Genomic DNA, 22662 nt, shown 5'->3' on the forward strand with positions numbered 1-22662 from the left:
ATCATTTTAAGAACATCGCGCTCACATTTGCCAGCATTGGATTCCAGTAACGACCGCTTTTCAGGCACTTACCAGGGATAGATGCTCATTTGCACAGCGTTTTTTGCACAGAATGCACAGTAGTTAGGGCTGCGTTTCCGGTCTGCCACGGCTTGTTAGTGCCGATTGAGCAGAGAAATGCAGCTTCACCCACAGAGGCCACGCCCCCCCGCAGCTCGCCGGCCCAGTGGCGGGAACATCAAGGGGATTTAAGCTGACTGCTGCACCGTACGCGCAGCGGACTCAGGACTGGTTGCGAGAGACTGAGAGACACGTTTTTTAAATGGTACATGTATCTGTGATAACTGGTTTAAAAAAAAAATATATACTCTGTTTGCACCATCATCATTTTAATAACATCGCGCTCACCTTTGCCAGCATTGGATTCAAGTAAGGACAGCTTTTCAGGCACTTACCAGGGATAGATGCTCATGTGCACAGCGTTTTTTGCACAGAATGTTTAGTAGTTAGGGCTGCGTTTCAGGTCTGCCATGGCTTGTTAGTGCCAATTGAGCAGAGAAAAGCAGCTCCGCCCACAGAGGCCATGGCCCCCCGGCCGCTCGCCAGCCCAGTGGCGGGATCCTCGAGGGGATTTAAACTGACTGCTGCACCGGACGCACAGCGGACTCAGGTCTGGTTGTTTTACACATCCAGGACTTGCTGACAGACTATAACTATGACTGCCTCTTTGTCACGGAAACATGGTTGACAGAATGCTCCAATCCAGATATAGTTCAAGCCCTTCCCCAGGGGTATACCATCTCCAGATTGGATAGAAAGGGTCAAAAGGGAGGAGGAATAGCCTTAATTACAAGGGCCATCTGAAATGCTCTGTCACTAATATCACCGAACTGAAGGATGCAGAAAGTTTCTTCAATAATCTTAAATTAGAGAACTGCACCACGCTCGCAGGGGCTCACGTGTACAGGCCCCCGGTATCAGTGGGAACGTTTTTAGACACCCTGGGAGAAAGACTAAGCTCCCTTGTGGTACGATACTCAAATTTTACAATCCTAGGTGATTTTAATCTTCATCTCGATGCCGTTGATGCTCCCAATACAAAAAACTTCATAGAAATCATAACCACACTGGGACTAATACAACAGACACAGAGGCCCACACACCAGGCAGGACATACCCTTGACGGGATATGCTCTAATGCCGCTAATATAATTGTCGCCCCTCCAGTCACTATAACCTGGTCAGACCATAAGGTAATCCCCTTCAAATTCATTTATGACAATGTTCAAACGAAAAATAATTCCAGCAAATCAGGTTCCACACGAAAATGGAATAGCATGCTATCTAACCCCAAATTACAGAGCATGTCAGAAACCACCAGATCTACCCTCACCGGAAATCCAGAGATGGACAATAATCTATTCAATGAATGGATGCTGTCAATGGTCAATACTTTAGCCCCACTAAAGAAAACCTCCAGCAACAAAAAATCAGCCACTTGGTTTACCCCTCGTCTGAAAGCCTTAAAAGGACTTTGCAGACAAGTGGAAAAACAATGGAGGAAACACTATGAGGGTGAAGATTTAAAGCTTTTCAAATAAGCACTCAGAACTTATCAACAACAAATTAAAATAGAGAAAAAATTGCACTATTCTAATCTGATAAATAGGGCAGATAACAACAGAAAAATATTTTTAATATTGTAAAATCCTTCACTAATCCTACAAACCTAGACCATGAAATCCCTCCTTCACAGGACCTATGCGATGACATTGCTTTGTTTTTCGACAAGAAAATGAAAGACCTAAAGAAAGATTTTACCAACATTACACCCAGCTAAACAAAGCCCATGCAGTCGGAACAGAAAAGACCTCACTTGTTTTAAGGAGATAATCTAGAACAGTCCAGGCAGGCTATCCTTTCCTGTAAGTCAGGCTCACCCTTCGACCCATGCCCACCGAAAATTCTTCACGCATTGGTAGATACAGTAAATCCCGTGATTAACCAGATCATTAATGCCACCTTCAGGCTAGCAAAAATCTTTGACATCTGGAAAATTGCTGCTGTAAAGCCACTCCAAAAAAAGAAACTCCCCGACCCCACTACTCTGTCCAACCTCAGACCCATCTCACTACTGCCATGCCTTAGTAAACTTGCGGAGAAACTAGTGAATGCCCAACTTAATGACTTCCTGCAAAAAACCAATACCATGCATCCCAAGCAATCAGGTTTCAGATCAGGCCATTCAACGGAATCAGTGCTACTCCATACCACCGACACCCTAAAGTTTGCCTTGGATCAGGGCAGGGAGGCAGTACTGATTCTGTTGGACCTATCGGCGGCGTTCAACACTGTCTCCCATGATATCCTGGGAGACAGACTGGAACACAGCGGAATTAAAAACAAGGCTCTGTCCTGGATTACATCTTTTCTAGATAAAAGACATCAGATTGTAACTCTGGGTAGTTAAAAATCTGAAGTAAAGTGGTTGTCATCAGGGGTCTCCCAGGGCTCATCCCTGAGCCCTACCCTTTTTAACCTTTATATGACACCACTTTTCTCTCTGATAGATGCTTTCGACATTGAGTCGATTGCATACGCTGATGACACCCAGCTGATCATCACTCTGGACAAAAACTCCACAGCGGTAGACGAGAAGTTCCTTCACTGTCTCACTGCAGTAATGAACTGAATGAAACTAAATCACCTTAAATGTAATAGCTCCAAAACAGAAATTATGCTGTTTGGAAAGTCCAATGTTTTTAGACCCTACCAATGGTGGCCCTCTAACTCTGATGCCCCACCCTCAACAGTTGATACAGTCAGAAACCTAGGAATAACATTTGACCCCACACTACCTTTTGACAAGCAAGCACTTGCCATAGCAGGCATGTGCTTCCAAACCAAACAAAATCCTCCGAATTTTTTTTTGAACTACTCCCGCTGCCTGCCAGGAAGACTGTGGCAGTGGCCCTAATTCTATCTCGCTTGGACTACTGCAACAGTCTCTATGCAGGAACTAAAAAGATGGTCGTGAAAAGGTTACAGGTGGTCCAGAATTTTGCTGTGAGATTGGTACTCAAGCTCCCTAGGGACTCTCCCTCAGCTCTTCACTGGTTACCAGTTCACAAAAGGATTCTCTTTAAAATCTTGACCATTACTTACAAAGCCATAAGCGAAACTGGACCAGAATATCTAAGATCCAACATCAAGCCATATAACAACAAACACATTTTGTGGTCCTCATCAGAAAACCTGCTAACTGTCCCCAAATCCAAATTGAAAACACGGGCGGAGACTATGGCGGTACTAGGGAAAAAAGCCTGGAACGCCCTACCCTCTGAGCTGAGACACACACATACTGAACTCACCTTTAGGAGGCTCCTCAAAACATGGAGCTTTGCTACCCCAGACCACCTAGCACTATCTCTGATTTAAAGTCTCTCTCTCAGCCACCTTTTCCTTTTCCGCTAAGTACCAAGATGCTCCTTGGAGTGAACGTCGCGCTATACAAAACAAAACTTTCATTCATGTTATATGTGAGGTCATAAGCAGTGCATGGCGGGCACAAGTTATAGTTAGCTTTGCTGGGGAGAGGATGTGGTCCGTCGGCTTAAACTGCCGACTTTGATGCAGGAAACCAGGGTTCGAGCCTCGAGGTCGCATTCACATCCTGTGATGCTGGGCACATCACTTAATCTCCCCGTGCCTGAATGTGTAATGTAAATACGGTGCTCATGTAAAGCGCTCCAATACCTTCAGGTCGAGTTTGCGCTATATAAATAGGCCCAAAAAAAACAAAACCTATAATTGGTGAATATCTGGGGTTTTATATATACATATATAAAACAAATGTTGTTCAAGGTTTAAAAAGGGGTGACCTCAGTACAATGTATGGACGCCATACTGTTTCCAGAGTCATGTCATTCATAATGGCAATAATAAGGGAGTATGTCATTTTGGTAGATAATAAGTCCCTCATTGAGCACATTGAGCAATTGATTGATTAGCTCTTCACCTAATGATGACACTTAGTCTTAGGGCCTGATTATGAATTTGACAGAAAGAGGAAGTCTTTTGAGATGCAGAGAACTTTATCTTTGCCATCCAAAGACAACAAATTTAGAGCTGTCCACCAGGCACCCCTAATGCACTTCCTTTGTGCTTACATAGTGTACTGCTTGATTTGTATGGCAACTTGGTCTTTCAGTTGACTGCAGTCTTGTCCTGCCCAATCTACCATCCAGGAATCCGATAGGGAGCAGGGGTTACAACACGAAGAGCAGATGATTGCATAACACCAGGGCTGCTCAGTTAGCCAAGACACTGATCATCAGGCAGGGGCGTTGCTTTCTTGTTCTACCTCAATGCCTCTTCCTTTGTGGCTCTGGCTCTGTTGTGCTCTGAGGCTGCCCTGGGGTCCCATGGTGCTCTAAAATGTTGGAGGAGAGGTTGTCTTTGATTTTAGAGAGACTGGACAGCAATCAGACCGGCCTGAGGAATTTCTCCACTATGTTGCATAGACTGGGTCCAGTGTAGGTACGACTAGGTGGCTTTATTGGCAAAAAGCTAGACAAGTGGTCGGAATGCAGTCACCGTAAACTGGCAGGAATTTAGAGAAGCAAACAGACTGCTACAGTAATTGCATGTGATTTGCTCTGTGGAAATGTTTGTGGAAGGCTTTCTCTGTTTCACAGTAAACTCCAAGTTTCTGAATTGAAAATAATTGGATTCTTTGAGTTTGCGCCTCACCATCTAATACGAAAGGGTCACAACTAGAAATTAGACAGTGTTAGAGATGTGACAGCCGTCAAGGCAGTGTAAGAACAATGTTATTCTCAATAATTCTAATTAATGTAATTGCTGTCCGTCAGTGGGCATCTACAGTCGAATGTTCTCCACAGGATGAGGATTTTTATTGGTATGATTGCAGTCCTCACAGGAGTCACTTACACATTTTCTGTAAATTGTGTCTCGTAATTCTTTCCTTTGTGCGTTGCAGAAACAATACTCACATATGGGGATGAAAAGCGGGGTAGCAAGTATAAAACTTACACAGACCAGACAACCTACAGTGCTAAGTGGCCAAATGAGTGGGTGCAGATCCATTATACCTTCTCAGTAATATTGCTGTTGTTTTTTTTTTAACATTTTCTGGCCTTTTCTTTGCCTTTTTTAGGCTGTCCTCAGGTTTTTCTTTGTGGAGAACCACCTAGACCCACGTTTTCCGCATTCTTGTACGGGCAGCAACACCTGCCTCATATACCCCTCTCGTATCCATTCCCTTATACCTCCCAGTGCCCATCTTGTTGTAGCCGCTATACCTCCCACCTGCGACCGATCACTGTACGCTCTGCATCCTGATAGCCAGTTCTGGGTGCCCTCTCCAGTTCCCTCTGCATCTTCATGTATACACTTCCTCATCACACACCTTCTCCCTCCCTTATCCTTGCAAGCCTACTCCTGGCCTCTGTGCAGCTCCTGTTCACTGTAGTACAGGGGATATTTCAGTTGTGCAGGTGTGATCTCATGTAATTTCAGAATACACTTATTATGCGATATTCCCAAGAGTATGCTATTATGCCACGTTGCATAATTGCGTGCCATATACATATATAGCTTGCACATACAGTATCTACGTGAATGACTAGAACCCAAACGGCTGCTGTTTCCTGTACTTGTGCTTTTTTTTAATATACGGTACGTCCTAATGTCCAAAATGGATTCAACAGTACATTTCGTGCTAAAATATTGTTTTGCATTTCACTAACTGTGTATAATTTCGACTAATTTTTCGGAAATTTCACTTAAGTATGCAAAAGCAAATGTAGTGAATTTTGCAGTCCCATGTTTCACTGCTCATGCATATTTTCTCTCCAAACTGTTGTACTGCCCTACCGACTTTCTACTCACTGCCAATCTATCATTTCTTACTATTCTCTCTCTCATTTATACCGACTTTCTGCTCACTGCCAATCTATCATTTCTTACTATTCTCTCTCTCATTTATACCAAGCCTTTCTGCGCACAAGCTATCAGCTTCACTTGAGCAAATTTTGAAGTGATTCTGCTCTATTGACTGCCTACATAGGCAACGGGTATTTAAAACGGCTTGAAATACTGGTAGCTGGTAGAAGTGAAGAAGGATATGGGTGGTCCATCAGAAATTGTCCAAATGGGGCTGTGACAGATGACCAATACGACAATCCCAGTAACAAAACCTGATGTCCTAGTTCAATTCTGGCATGTGAATATTACATTCCTAAGTAACAACTACAAAAGATAGTTATATCTGGGCTATCTTTGGCATAGATAAAACCAGTCTTTGGGGCAGTGTTTTAATTCAGTGGCAGAGAATTGGGAAGTGCCATTTGGAAATAAAGGGGATATGTTAAAAGCTCTGATCAAAAGCATGTTTTCAAGCAAATAACAAAAAGGTCACAATAGGGAAGAGATTTGGAATAATTCTGACAGAATCTGCATATTTGTTAGTTTCTATTTAATATGATGTTCTACTGTGTACTGAATTGTCTTCTCTCTAGTCTGGGTACAACTCATGACTGAACCATCTCTTCGCTACTAAAACTCTTTATTTGATTCTTTCCACATCTGGATCCCACCTGTAAAATATTTAACTTGTCATGTATGTGCTATATGTGAAATACTTTAATGCCCATTCAGTGACACCTGTAAATTGCTGCTTGCAGTTTGAGTTTGTTGTAGTAATACATTAGTGAAAGTGTGCTTATTAGTAAACATGTTCCTAATAAGTGACATTTTATTTGGCCACTGTATATAGGATTAGCATGTATGCAGAGTGTAATATTCCATTTACTACAATTGTTGAGATGAGGAATGACCAAGACCCACCAGAAGTATGAAGTTGGCCATGACGCCCGTTCCCTCACTCATATATAGTTCATGGAATGCTGTTTATTCACCCGAAGCTATAGTTTTCACAAATTATATAACTACTCTTTGAATCTTAGGCAACCACCTGCCTGGCCAAGGATGAGGAAATGTACAAGCGCCTAAAATAAGTACAATGCATGTAAGCAGATGCGGAAGTACTACCAATTACAAATATCAATCCATAAGAAAACATTGCCCTCTTGAGCATATCAGTCCACTCATTCCACTCAGAACCTTTATGCGAAGCTAGAGTTGGAGAATAACATTTAGAGCCAATCAATCTACTCCAATACCTTCTTGAAATAAGTGTACAAAAACTGGTCCAATCAAACTATATATAAATATTTATCATTGACTTAAGCAATAACTGGAAAAAGTGTATTTAATTAAACTTAGATCTGTGTTTTGAAACTATGCATTATAATATTACTGAGGTGTTATCAAGCAAGAAATAATATCCCACAAAGTGGAAAAATTGTGAACAAGACAGTTTCATATTTCTTCCTTGCACAAACACTTGTAGTGATATGGAACCGATTAATTTTAACTTGCTGTTTTTACAAACATACATGGAAAATGAAACACATCCACATTGTCTGTTTGTGGGCACCAATAAAGGTTTTAACATTAACTGATGGTGGGTGCATGTTTTGCTTTCATTAGAAAGATGGTGCTATGATTTTGTATACATATTTTATAAGGTAATCAATTGTGACTCGTTATGGTTCCATCAGAGTCTTCAGTGATAAGCCATTTTTAGGTCTCGCTGAGTCAGCGCGAATGCGCTGCTCGGAGAGACATTTTGTAGGTGAGTTTTTAAAGTGCTGCTGGCTGGCCTAGCACCTTGCGTTCACGCGAGCATGCACGCGCAAACTGCCAGCCTTCAGCAGCACTTTAAAAACTCGCTCTGCCTCTCCACAATCATTGCTGCGCGATGACGTGCTCAACCAATGGTTTCTCCGCCCCTCCCCCCACTGCTGCGCCCGCATCCCTAGCGTGCTTTAGCGCGTCATCGCGATCACTTTCGCTTTCAGAGCGATCGCGATCACTTTCGCTTTTACGGCTGCGCGGCGTTACTTTTACTGTTGCGCGGCCAATGGTTGTTTTAACTTTTCGGCTCCTGTTTGCCGATTTCTCGCTCTGCATTCGTGCCTTTGCTCCCGTTGGTGAAGTACACAGTCAGGCCTCGTTGCACAAGCCTACAAGGGAATAGGTGAGTAATCAGATTCATTGTTTTAACTTTGCCTCTTCATTTGGCCTCTTCCTAAACTGTTTTCATTTCTTTATTAGCTCTTTTAAGAACTTGCAAGGTACTTCGAGATGCACAGTAGCATCTACATGAAACCCTCTTCTTTTACACAAGGATACAACTAAAATGTATTATAGTTTGGCCAAAATGTTTGTCTTGTATTACAACATTTTTATGGCCCTTTGCTGTGCCTATGTGGGGTCACTGAAGCGCTTGCTGAATTCGACTGCATGTTACGCTCTGTAGGGTGCTTGGTTGGAATTGGCTAAACTTTCGAAACTTTGATAAATGCATGTTTCTTTCTATTTTATAGCCAGGCATTGTAACGTTTTAAATAATGCTATCTAATGCAATTCAAACATTAAATACAGAAAATAACATTGAAACAGTTTAGGGTGAATTGGTAATACCTTAATTCTAGTGTTTTTATTGTAATCCGTATTTGGTGATGACTAACTTTCCCTGCTCGGCTTCAAATCGGTAAACATTGCATTATTTGACGCTAGCATTCAGTAGCCTAGCAAGTGTATTGTGTGTCTGTTATGTTTGGTTGTTACTCCATGTTACAATTTATGTATGGCACTTTAAATGGGGGGATTCTATTGTATGTTCTAGCGTTGCTATGGGGAGCATCATAGTGGTGTTCCTAGCCTGGCAGATGTATGCTGGCTGCTGAGGGGATACCAACGCTATTCCTATGCTCCGAATAAACATCTACTTTATGGCATCTTAACTGTGTGTGAAGATTACATCTTTTATTGAACACAACAAATGGCGACGATTATAGAAGAAGCCAGCAAGTAAGAAGTGGATACAGGAGTGGAGAAGGAGTAGCATGTTGGTGAAAAGAACCCACAAAGGTGTTTAGGAATCGACCTAACACACCAAAAAAAAAAAAAAAAAAAAAAGGAAAGAAAAACGTCCGTAAGGATTGCCTTCGAAGAGGGAATCTCTGGTTATTAAAGGAGCAATAATTCGGGTTTGCGTGTCAAACAGGAGCAATCCGGAAAAAAAAAAAAGACGACAAAAGACTGTGATTGGAAAGGAAATCGTGAGTACCGTGTGTGGTGGTCATTGACTTTTAATCCGAGAGGATAATCTTGAATTAGCGATGTGGTGTATCTACGCAAAATTGGCGACATTAACGGATAATATGACCAACGGTTACCTTCTTGTAAAACAACAGCATCGCGTGATACTTCGTGACGTCTGTCATTGTTGAGTCTGCATCGCGTGGTTGATTCTTGACGCCTGCATCTCCATGAGTGAAGCGGACTGACAAGCGGAAATCGAACGTATCTACACGGAAAGCATCAGAGCGTAGTTGACGGTGGCGCATTGACGTCAAGACGTGATTGACGGCAGCGTGATAACGCGAGCAGTGGCATATTGTTATTTGAGTAAAGTTGCTATGGGAACCAGCTCGTCTGTGAAGAAATAGACAATCGGCTTCACGATCCTCGCAGTTATGAACGGAAAAGATATCGACAATTGACATTGTGGACCAAAGCGGACTACGGTTTGGTGGTATTACTTCCGTAGTGAAAGAGACGAGTGACTTCACATTTTTAGGAAATATGTTTGGTATAGTAATGGAAAAAAATAATTGACTCTCAATATTACTAAATAGGGTAGTATCCGGTTGCTTGTTTTAAGGGGTGTGTGTTTTTTTTTCTTGTTTTTGTTTCTTTCTTATTTTTTTTTTTAAAAAAGAAAAGGAGGAAGAAAGGAAAAAGGGGAAAATAGTTATTGAAACATGGAGAGTATAAATGTAATAGCTCCACCATTATTTCTACAACAACCTGGTGATCCTCCCATAGAGTGGGAAGAATGGATAGAAATATTTGAAAATTATATTGAGGCTTTGGACGGTAAAGATTTTAGTGCTTCCAGAAAAAAAGCTTTATTGCTAAGTACACTAGGAAAGGAGGGACAAGATGCATTTAAATTTCTACCAGCTGGAGTAGATGTAGAAGGAAGGGCAATAACAAATGTGTATTTAGAGGCAAAAGAAAGGTTAAGGAAACAATATGCCAAAGAAAGAAATATAGTGATGTGTAGGCATAAATTCTATACTCAACCACAAAGACAAGATGAGACTATTGACCAATTTGTAACACGTTTGCGGGAGTTATCTCTAGATTGTCAATTTGGAAACATGAGAGAGGAAATGATTAGAGATCAATTTATTGTGCAATGTTGCAACAAAAAGATGCAGGAAAGACTATGGGCTGCAAAGAACCCTACACTCACAAATGCTATTGATATTGCTAAGGTGGTGGAGCAATCAGAATCGTGTATGAAAGAATTAGAGAAGAAAAAAGAGAGTACTACAGCTGTAACGTGTATAGGTAAAGATGATGTAGCAGCGCTGAGTACTAGCAAAAATAGTGAAAGCAATGAAAGGAAGGGAGTATCTGGGAAAAGATACAGTAATAACACTGGCACTAATGTGGATAATAGTAAGACACATGAGAAGATGTGTACCAGGTGTGGTAGTACATACCACACGAGTGACTATAAGAGGTGTTATGCCATTGACAAGGAGTGCAAAAAATGTGGTCGTAAAGGTCATTTTTACAAGATGTGTAAAACATATAAACCTAAAATATCGGTAGTACAAAGTGAGGTGGGAAATATAACATCATTATGTGAGGTGGAAGGTGTCAATAAAATTTTGTGTGTAGATGATGAGAATATAGCAGATCCAGTTGGAAGGAGGGTAAGACCCAAGGCCATGTTTGTTATATATGGGAAAGAGGTGGAATTAATGGTTGATTCGGGATCACTCTGGACAATCATTCCTCGTATTTTGTTTGAACAGCATTGTCCGAACCAAGAATTACTTCCTAAGGATATTAATCCGGGAGGATATCAAGGGGAGAAAATAGATTTCATAGGATATATGGTTGTGGACATCAATTTTCAGGATAGATGCATAAAAGGAAAGGTGTATGTAGCACACAGTGGACCACCAATATTGGGATGGGTACACTAATACGATCTACACATAATTATTAACCCAAGGGCTGTAAACCAGGTGATGGTGGTTGATGAAATTACAACAGACACAATCATAGAGGGAATGAGTAATGTGTTTTCAGATGATATAGGCGAACTCAAGAGTTATGTTCATAAGATTATACTTAAACCTGATGCAATGCCAATGCAACACAAAGTCAGAAAAGTTCCCATCATTGCTAGGGAGGAGGTCAAACGAATGTTGTGTGAAATGGTGGAACAGGGTATAATAGAACAAATTGAGACGTCAAGTTGGATTTCACCTGTTGTAATTACGGGCAAACCTGATGGCAGTTACAGGTTCTGTGTGGACTTGCGCACACTCAATCAAAACATTGTGGTTGATAACTATCCACTACCAAACATAAATGAACTCATCCTGATGTTGAAAGGGGGAAAATATTTTTCATAACTTGACCTACGTAGTGCGTATCATCAGATTAAATTGCATACAGAGTCAAAGCCACTTACAGCATTCATTACTACAGAAGGCATATTTCAATTTACAAGAATGCCTTTCGGTTTGGCGTCTGCGGCTGGGGTGTTCCAACGCATGATGGGGGCGGTTTTGAAAGATATAAGGAACGTTGTTTATTTTCAGGATGATGTTTTGGTATTTGGGGATACGAAGGAACGTCATGATCTGGTTTTAAAAGAAGTGTTATCAAAAATGGATAATGCAGGTTTGACACTTAAAAAAGAGAAATGTAAGTTTGCGGTAGAAGAGGTAGAGTATCTTGGGTATACCTTATCCAGTGAAGGGGTGAAACCAAAATGAGACTTATTGGAGGCGATAAGAAAGGCTCCATCACCCACAGACAAAGATAAACTTAGATCATTCTTAGGGCTCATAGAGTACTATGCAAAATTCGTGCACAATTTTGCGGAAAAAACAGAAAAAATTAAAATACTCCTCAGGAAGGGGGTAAAATTTGTGTGGGACTTGGAACAACAAGAGACTTTTGAGAAGATCAAGAAGGAAATTTGCGAGGCAGGAATTTTGACACCATTTGACACCAGGTTGAGGTCGATCCTTACTGTAGATGCTAGTGCAGTAGGTATGGGTGCTGTGTTGGCACAAATTCATACATCTGGTCCCAAGACTGTAGCATTTGCTTCAAGGACACTTACTGACTCTGAGAGGAATTACTCAGTAATTGAAAGAGAAGCTCTGGCGGCAGCATGGGGAGCAGAATATTTTCGCACGTATTTGTGGGGTTTTCATTTTACCTTACAGACTGATCACAAACCTTTAGTGAAGATCTTGTCCCCTGGTGGGGCAGGGAAAGGGTCAGCAAGGTTGGCCAGAATGGCAGCACGTTTACAAGAGTATGTGTACAAGGTTGAATATATTGCGGGTTGGAGGAATAGTCAAGCTGATGGGTTATCTAGACTTCCACTACCGTGGGATGAGATAGACAAAGCAAAGGTGGAGGCATTTCAATGTGAAGGTGCGGTTGCAGCGGTGGATGAGTTGATAGAAATGTGTGGCAGAGCGATTGATAAGGACCGATGGAATGCAAGTATGGTAAAGGATGAAGTTCTTCAGGTAGTTAAGGAGCTAATTGTCAAAGGGAATAGAAGGGAGAGTACTCTTCCGATGGGTGTGAGACCTTTCTTGAAGGTTTTGGAGGAATTATCTATATTTGATAAGGAGGGGAACATTATCATGAAAGATGATAAATTTATTCCTCCACAAGAGTTGAGGTTTGCTTTGTTTAAATTGGCTCATGAGGGTCATATGGGTCAGACTCTCACAAAGAAAAGGTTAAGGGAGCACTTTTGGTGGCCTGCAATGGACCAACAAGTGTCTGATTGGGTTGAGAGGTGTGGTGAGTGTGTGGAGAGTGAGAAAAGATTGAGAGTAGGCAACCAATGTGATTTTGGCAAAATTGGTGTTCCCGATCTACCTTGGCATACTATATGCTTAGACTTTATTGGCCCATTTGTTGGGTTAGGTCCAGAATTGAGGTTTGGAGTGGTTGTAATTGATGGGATGTCAAAGTGGTTGAGTGTGGAATTTGTGAAAGAAATTACCACAAGTAGTATTATCAAGGTATTGGCTAACATTTTTAGGGAGGAAGGATACCCGGTAAAGTTAATCACTGACAATGGCACACAGCTAACTTCTGCAGAGATGACATCATATTTGAAATCATGTGGGATTGTGCACACAAGAACATCTTTCTATAACCCACAGGGGAATGGTGTGGTGGAAAGGGCCAATCGCATGGTGAAGGGGGTCATCCAAATGGCTATAGTAAATAGTAGGGATGTGAAGGCTATGGTTAATGATTTGGTGTGGGCGTATCGTACAACAGCAAACACTGTGTCTGGGAAAGTTCTATTTGTTGTTATGAGAGGACGTACTGCTAGTACCAAATTAATTCCAGCGTGGATGAAAGAGTGTATGGGTTTGGCCAACTTGAATTATGATAAATTAAAGGATGATAAGTCACTTCCACTTGGAACATCTATTAAACCCAATGATTGGGTTAAAGTTAAACCAGGACGCATAGGGGCTGGTTTTACAAAATTTCGCGGCCCGTATAAGGTGAGAAATGTGCATAGTAGGCATGTCACATTATACAATGGGGAGAATTGGAATTTGAGAAGGGTTGCTTTATACAAAAGAAATTCAGGTTTGGACAGAGAGGTGGAATGTAGACAAGCTAGTGATCTTAATCCATATCTTCTTATCAGTGATGGTGAGATGTGTAATAGACAATCTTCCGTTGTCACAGGAGATCATGGTGATAACGTCAATATTAGAGCTGTCTTACAGAGATCCAGGTGTCCACCTAGGTACTTACAAGATTACGTATGTGGGGATAAATAGTCATGAGTTTTAGATTATGTATGTGGGAATAAATAAACATGAGTTTGTTTTGTTGAAGTGCTGATGCATTTTATTGTTATAAATATGAATAGATTAAGGGAAGAGGATATGTTATGTTTGGTTGTTACTCCATGTTACAATTTATGTATGGCACTTTAAATGGGGGGATTCTATTGTATGTTCTAGCGTTGCTATGGGGAGCATCATAGTGGTGTTCCTAGCCTGGCAGATGTATGCTGGCTGCTGAGGGGATACCAACGCTATTCCTATGCTCCGAATAAACATCTACTTTATGGCATCTTAACTGTGTGTGAAGATTACATCTTTTATTGAACACAACAGTGTCCAAGTGCTAGCCAGGAAAAAGGACGTTGAATGAGCAATAAGATGTAGGAATTGTTTTCGTTCATTGTAACCCTCAGAGCCCCGGTGACACTGCACCAGCTTGACCCAAGTGTAGCAAAATATCTATTTGAGGAGGTCTTAGTTACATACCTTTACTTTCCAACCAAATTACACTGTGTGGCTCTTTTTACCACCCGAAACAGAACTCTGCAGGGTTAGATGTCAGGACTCCAAGGCCACCCATGGTACCTTACCCCATTAGCTAAGCAATTAATTACATTATCTGTTCCGAGTGCAAAACTTACAGCACATGTGGTAGTTAGGTTCCCCAAGATCATACAATGCAATAGGTCTCGCAATGACATTATTTCGGGCTATTAACATTGTAAATGGCAATGCCTTTAAAAAAAATAAAAGGCATTGTTATTTACAATACCAAAAGCAACACCTATTGCATTGCATAGCGCGTTGTCCGAGAAGACGGCGCTGTGCTTATTAAAGTTGAAAAAAAAAGTGTGTGTTGGGGGGGCAGAGAGCATTGGCATAGCCAATAGGTCTAGCTTTTTGGACCTTATAAATTTTTAGTTATGCAGCACAATATCCTTGGTGCAACAACATCAACTATTGTATGACTAAACACTTCTAAGGCCCCAAAGGCGAGACCTATTGGCTATGCCAATGCTTGTTTGTTTTGCTAATAATTTTGACACTGCCCAACAAATTTCCACAAACTTTCTAAAAACAAGTCTAATCTGGCTAAAGTCGAGCCTGGTAAATATACGCAGCTCTGTACATGAGGAGGTAAATCAAAGGAGGGGGCGATCAAAAATGACTTTTACCATCTACCTGCCATAAGAATTTGGGTTTTCCACTGAAGCTGGCATGAAAGTGGAATTGTACCCAAAATAGTGCCATTGCGTTACTTGAAGTAAACCCATTCAGTAGTGTTTGAGAAATTGTGTTTCAAACAGTATAGAGTGTGCTTTTGAAGGGTTACAAGTTAAATGAGTCGTACGAGTTGAAAAGGCTTTTATTGCTTGCCTTTAACTTTAACACCTATTGAAAATAAAATGCGGACGCTTATAATAATTCATTTACTTTTGTTATTCTTACATTTATCCAATTTGTATGAAGGAGTGGCTGAATTAAACGAAAGTTTAAAGTGTTCATTTACTTAGAACTGTGGCACCCTCTGATAAACTAAAATTAAATTTGGCAGGCATTCAACATGTCCAGTCTTACAGATGTAGGGCGTGTTTCTCTAAATCCATAAAAGGGTGACAAAGTTGAAAGGTGTTAATAACTTTATTGCTTTCACATAAATCTGCATGGGATTTTGTAGCCTTTCAGCAAGGTTAGAAAAGAACCGAACTTTCAGGTTTCATGCAGATCCAGGGGGAGCTATTTAATGAATTTGCAGGCTGTTTGCAAGATAAGCTCAGTACAGGGACTCACATTTTTATGAGATCTAATAAAGAGGAGAGAGTCAAAGGGTTGGTAAAAAGCACTGATTTGCTAATATGCTTTGTGCCCTTTCATAGATCAGCATGAAATGTGGCTGCCTAGTGACAAGTATGACATATTTTTGATAAACTGAGTTTCATGAAGCTCCATCAAGGGGCATGGATAAGGGGCATAGATAAAGGAGGGGGTGGCAATACGTGTTTATTTCTTGGTACCTTTGTCAGACTGTGTTAAATTTGACATGCAGTGGTAATGTTGAAGGAAGCCAAGAAACGTTCATTTACCAATAACGTTGTCATCATTTGACAGATTTCCATGAGTATTGAGATATCATACTTGAGTTTGATCTGTAAACTGCATGTGCATCTGGCAGATGGCTGCATTGTTGACTGGTTGCCTGGGGCAATCCATTGTTTACATGAACAAAGGCTGTGCACAGCAGAAGCCGGCTGCAGTCAGAGGGTTGAGTGCTGGGCTTGACAACAATCTAGTCCATGCAGTCAACCTCTGCTACTCTTGGCTGAAGGTCATGCACTAATGATTTTAGCCCCTGTGTAAGGGGTTGCTTTTATAGGAGTTGGTTGTACAGGATTTTCCTGACAGTGACGGACAGTTAAAAAAAGTCATCCAGCCACGAACTCTAAATAGGATGGACAAACTGATGGTTTACCTCCAACAATCACAACTCTCTCAGGATGTTGGGGGAAGGTTTACTCCATCGGCATAAATCTTGTGGTCCACACACCTCTAAAACAGGTGGGTGTGCCAAGAGTTTGTTGCCACAGAGTAATCTGTCTCCCATACTCTACATCATGGCCTTGATTTTTGTGAGTATAATAATTTTCCTACTAACTTTTAATCGATACCTATTTTCAAAGATAGCCCTACTTGTACAATGGTGCATTTATTTCCACATTTAATAATACAAATATTCAATGGCAATTGTGAACATAACCATCACCATTACACATATGTGCATTTCTCACAGTGTTTATTTCTCAACCGTCTTATATGAAGCTTTTTGCATGCAGCAAGTTGATTATTTAATACCATAAATAGGATATTTAAAGAAAAATCTATATTACGGAGTAGCATACGCTTTTTTTATGCAGCTCATCAAGTTTGTCCCACTGAGGGTATCTGGTTTTACTTGATTATTGTCCTTCCAGGCTGTGCTCACATAATTCTGTGGAATATTATTAACCATGTGCTTAAAATGTTCTCCTTAGTAAGACATTATTAATGAGGTGGTTTATGACCTCGACTTTAGAACTTAATACTTAGCAAGTTTTTATCAGGAGTATGATCATATACCCTTATTAATATATAATGCAGACATATATTAGCTGTGTTGATAAATTCCATGACTGTGCTTTCAATCAATGTCTTAGTTATGGTGGGGATGTTCACATTTGTCATTGTAGTTTTTATTTAATAAATGTGGAAATATAGGCAACAATGAACAAGTCAGGTCATATTCAGAGCCAATTAGCAATGGAAAGTTATCAAAAAAATGATTATAGTGATGTAATAATTATGCTTAAGCGTCATCATTAAGTAAAAGGACTAATTAACTCCACTACGATCAGTGTGTAATGGGCTGCTGTAATATGCTCTCTTCACCTTCGGAGCATATAAAGAAGTCACAGGAACTGTTTATTCAGTAAAAATAGGATTTATTCTCAGAGGAAAGAACCCACGACATATCCCAACAAGATCCAGTCTTCATCTGCCATACCACAGAGATTCTAGATCCCCAGTAACATTCTACCTACAGCTTACCTAGATACATTCCATAAAGATACACTACACATTTGCTAATAGAATATAATCTACTTACTACACACCCTCCCCTTTATACATAACAGAAATTTAAACAATTCACAAACATTACTGAAGATATATAAAAGAAATAAAAAACAACAAAAATAAAATAACTCAAGTCATGACATAATCACGAAAGCGAAAAGGTGCAGAGCGTAATCTTGAACCACCAATATTTCTACCACTACCCTCACCTTCTCCCCTTTCAGGAATTACATGAGGAGAAACTGGACATGGAACAATCTCCCTAGAATCACCCTGACACAAATCAGAACGAGAATGAAGGGAGGAACCTGAACGAGTACCAATATTGTCACAAACACCAAACCAATCCTGATTTGAAATATCTGTGACAACAGGAGCATTCTTACTTTCCAAAATGATAGCTGCTTGTTTATCAGTGATTTTTATAAGAGCATTCTTATTCCACCAACCTCTATCTTGCAGCATAGCAGACCCCCGAGAAACAGCAACCACTTGAACAGGAGATGAAAACTTTGAGTGACCCTTAGAAACTTTAATGGGTTTCCGAATCAAAACCCAATCACCAACAAACAAAGGTTTCTCAACAACATGAAACCTTTTGTCATAGTTTCGTTTGTAACTACATTGTTTTTTCATCACACAATCTCTAACTTTACTCAAATCAAGAGGAACTTGAGATTGTTTTTCAAGCAACCATGAAGGATTAAGTTTGGAAGTTGGTATTCTGCCCCTTAATAATGTGAAAGGTGAAACACCAGTGGTAGTGTGTGGAGTAGTATTGTAATTCCAAATTCTCTGAAATAAGAAAGAAGGAATATTTAACCCATTGCTGACTGCAGTTTGTACTGCATCTTTCAACACTCTGTTGGCACGCGCAACCAACCCATTTGTAGAGGGACTATATAAAGGAGCAAGAGTGTGTTTGACATCTAACTTTTTTAGAAACAATTCAAAATCATGGCTAACAAAATGAGATCCATTGTCAGTTACAATATCATCAGGTGTACCTTCAGTGTAAAACAAATGTTGCAAAAATAAAATAGCAGTGTCAGAATCTGCATTTTTGACAATAGAAAAATAAATCCACTTAGAAAAGTAATCAACGGCTACAATAAGATATTTCTTTTCTGAATTGAAAACCGAAAACGGACCAGAATAATCCAAGCCAATTTTCTTCCATGCTGCAGAGGGCCATTCAACAGGAGATAACGGAGAATTAGATGACTTCCAATGTTTGTCAGAGCACAAACACTGAGCACACTGATTCACATGAGTTTTCACTTGATTGTCAATGCCAGGCCACCAATATGACATTTTAATTTTGTTAACCGTGGCCGTAGAACCAGGATGTCCCTCATGAGCAAGCAAAATAATTTTATCCCTGATACCTCTAGGAGGAACAAATTTATCTTGTCGCATTAAAATATCATTACAACAAGATAACTCTGAGGCAACTTGTGCAAAATTCTTCTCTTCTAATGATAAACTCCGATCCAGTGGCCAACCCTTAACAAGAAACTTTTTAACATTTTGCAAACAATCATCCTGTTGGAAACATTGCACCCAGTCATCATGCGTGATTTTGTGAGTTTGTATGACATCCTCTACAGAGAACACACACTCAAACTCATCATCCGCATGAAAGGTTTCTTGAGTATGAGGAAGCGGAATACGCGAAAGGCAATCCGCACGAACATTTTTGCCACCAGGAAGATATTTAATGTCAAAGTTAAACTCTTGGAGTCTAGCTAACAACCTGACTAGACGAGAAGATGCTTTATTGGAAGAACTATCCGCAAGCATATACATCAAAGGTTTATGATCAGTGTAGAGCTGAAATCGAGTCCCCCAGATATATGTGCGAAATTTCTCTACAGACCAAGAACACGCTAAAGCTTCTCGCTCTATGGTACTATAATTGATCTCAGCACTAGTTAGAGTACGAGAAGCAAAGGCTATTGTACACTCTTGACCATTGATTATCTGACTCAACACAGCACCTAAACCTTTCGCACTGGCATCAACCGTAATTATGCTTTGAACACCATAAGTAAATGGCTTAATTGCAGGAGCACAGACTATTATTGTTTAACTGATTTAAATGCCTCCTCAACCTCCACCGACCACTCAAACTTAGCATGTTTTTTTAACAAGTTGCGAAGAGGTTGTACCACCAGAGCATACCCCTGAACAAAGCGAGCATAGTACTCACTTAACCCAAGGAATGCCCTTAGTGAGTCCTTATCTAGTGGGGCTGGTGCATTTTTGATAGCATCCAGTAAAGAATTCTTTGGTTTAATACCTTCCTTAGATAAATTGTGACCTAAATAGTCAACATCTTGTGTCAAGAATTTACATTTGTCGATATTCACTGTCATACCATTATCTTGCAATTTACATAAAACTTCTTCAAGACGAGTGTAATGCTGTTCCAACGTTTCAGAATGTACCAAGATATCATCCTGAAAGGCTTGAATACCATCACAATTATCAAACATTTTATCCATTAACCTCTGGAATATACTGGCAGCAGACGCTAAACCAAAAGGAAGTCGCTTGTACATAAAAACACCAAATGGTGTAACAAACGTAGTCAAAGGTTGAGACTTAACAGAAAGTGGAATTTGATGATACGCCGAGCGTAAGTCGATGGTGGAAAAGAATTTGCTGCGACCTAATTTGGCAAGCATATCATGAATCTTGGGTAACGGGTGGGCATCTACAACAATATTGCGGTTCAGCATCCTCAAATCCGCACATAGACGAATATCGCCAGAGGGTTTACGAGCTACCACTGCAGCAGAAACCCACTCTGATGATTCTACGGGACAAATGATATTTTGTGCACACAATTGATCTAAGTGTTTTTTTAGATCATCCCTTACAGAGAGTGGAACGGGACGAACTTTCTGAACAACAGGGAAAACTTTCTCTTTAAGTTTGATGGTATGTTCAAAATTCTTAACCAACCCAATTTCATTGCTGAACACCAATTTATATTTGTTAAACAATTTGTCCAGAACAGGGTCATGTGAATTATCGCCATTGACTAATAGAACTGGAAAGTCACCCAGAACCACAGGCTCCGGATGACCCGGTTTCAAGAAAATACCCAAACTGGCCTGGTCACGCCAACCCAAAATGTCTCTGCCATCCAAAGCCACGTAAATTTTAGTATTGATCACCCTACCTTTAAAATTAATAGTGTCATTGAAATACCCTCTCATTACTATGTCATACTCTCCGAAGGCTTTTGGATTAACATCAGTAGGTAACAGTTCCATGTTTGTCCATAGCCTGTAAAATGTTTTTTCATCTAAAATCGTAATGGGCGAACCTGAATCAGCCATTACTTCCATTTCAACTTGACCAATTAACACAGCACAATTAGGCCCTTTAATCTTATTCCCTTCAAGAGAATTAATATGAATTGATAATGAAGACACATTTAACGCATCACATATTTCGTCCTCATTGTAAATATAGTTCACCTTACTTTTGTCTTTTGGCAACCTACACATAGTAAAGAAATGACCAATTCTTTTACAATTATTGCACCTTTTTCCTTGAGCCGGACATTTTGGATTGTTACCAACATGAAACTTGGAACCACATCTGTAACAAAAAATGTTATTTTTACGTTCAAATACTTTTGTGTTCTTTAAACGATTTGCAACCACATTGACTTCTATTTGGTTACTCTGATCCATATCTACATTCATGACCTTAGGATTACAAGAAGCGTTAGAAGTCTCTGCTAAAATCTTGGATGATGTGACAGAACATTCAATACTCTTAGCAATAGTAATCACTTCGTCTAAAGTAGGATTTTTGCAAGTTAGTATGCGTTCCTGTATTTTTTTGTTGTAACAATTAAAAACAAGTTGGTCTCGAAGCGCTGTTTCTAAATAGGACCCAAATTCACACTTTGTAGCCAACACCCTCAAAGTAGCCAAATAATCTTCAATGGATTCTTCTGCAGACTGTTTTTGTTTAAAAAAAACATGTCTTTCGATCATTATTGAGGGCTCATCTTTATATTGTTTACCCAAACGAGCTAAAGCTTCTGAGTAAACATTCCAAGAATCGTCAGCTGAAGGATTCGTGACAGTAGGAAGACTATCAAACACTTGTTGACCAGCATCACCAAGATGATTAAATAATATGGCTCTTTTCCTAGAAGCAGAATATTCAAGTGCATCAATGGCTTCCAAATAGTTAGTAAAAACTCTTAACCATTTTGGCCAAGGAATGGGTGGCTTACCCACAACCTTTAAAAAACACGGAGGAGCCACAATACTTTCATTAGATCTTGCCATAGTGCAGAATTCAAAACACAGAAAGGAAAAAAAAAAAAAACTTGAACACACCTAAGAGTTAATTCGTTTTGTGGCCAATGCTGATAGTGATGACGAGAGAAATAATTAATTTAAAAAAAAAAACGAGAAAAAACGATGTTTTGATGAAATACACGAACCGAATAACGTGGCCGTAATGATTTGCAAGGCAAGCGATCCCAACCTTACAAAATGGCCGCCGAAACGTGATGATGCAATCGCGCATAGACGTCACTTCTTTGTTGCTGCTTCCGATTGAGTTGTCAGCAGTTGAAACACGAGCGCGGACCTCCAAAAGAATCAACGCGCTGTTTGAATGATGCTGAGGCGTAACGGGTAAGGCATCCGGCAAAACCAACCAAAATAGATATTGTCGATGTACTCACAGCCTCGCATGCGAATTTTAAGCAGGATATCAGCGTCGGTGGGTTTTCCTTTCCAGCTGTGCCCAACTGCCACTTTTCCACAGTTCAAAACAGATCAAAATCTTACGAAGTTACACAGATCCCATCCAGTGCGTCGCCAAAATATGTAATATGCTCTCTTCACCTTCGGAGCATATAAAGAAGTCACAGGAACTGTTTATTCAGTAAAAATAGGATTTATTCTCAGAGGAAAGAACCCACGACATATCCCAACAAGATCCAGTCTTCATCTGCCATACCACAGAGATTCTAGATCCCCAG

The sequence above is a fragment of the Triturus cristatus genome, chromosome 11 (genome assembly GCF_964204655.1).
Source record: "Triturus cristatus chromosome 11, aTriCri1.1, whole genome shotgun sequence".
NCBI classification, from domain to species: domain Eukaryota; kingdom Metazoa; phylum Chordata; class Amphibia; order Caudata; family Salamandridae; genus Triturus; species Triturus cristatus.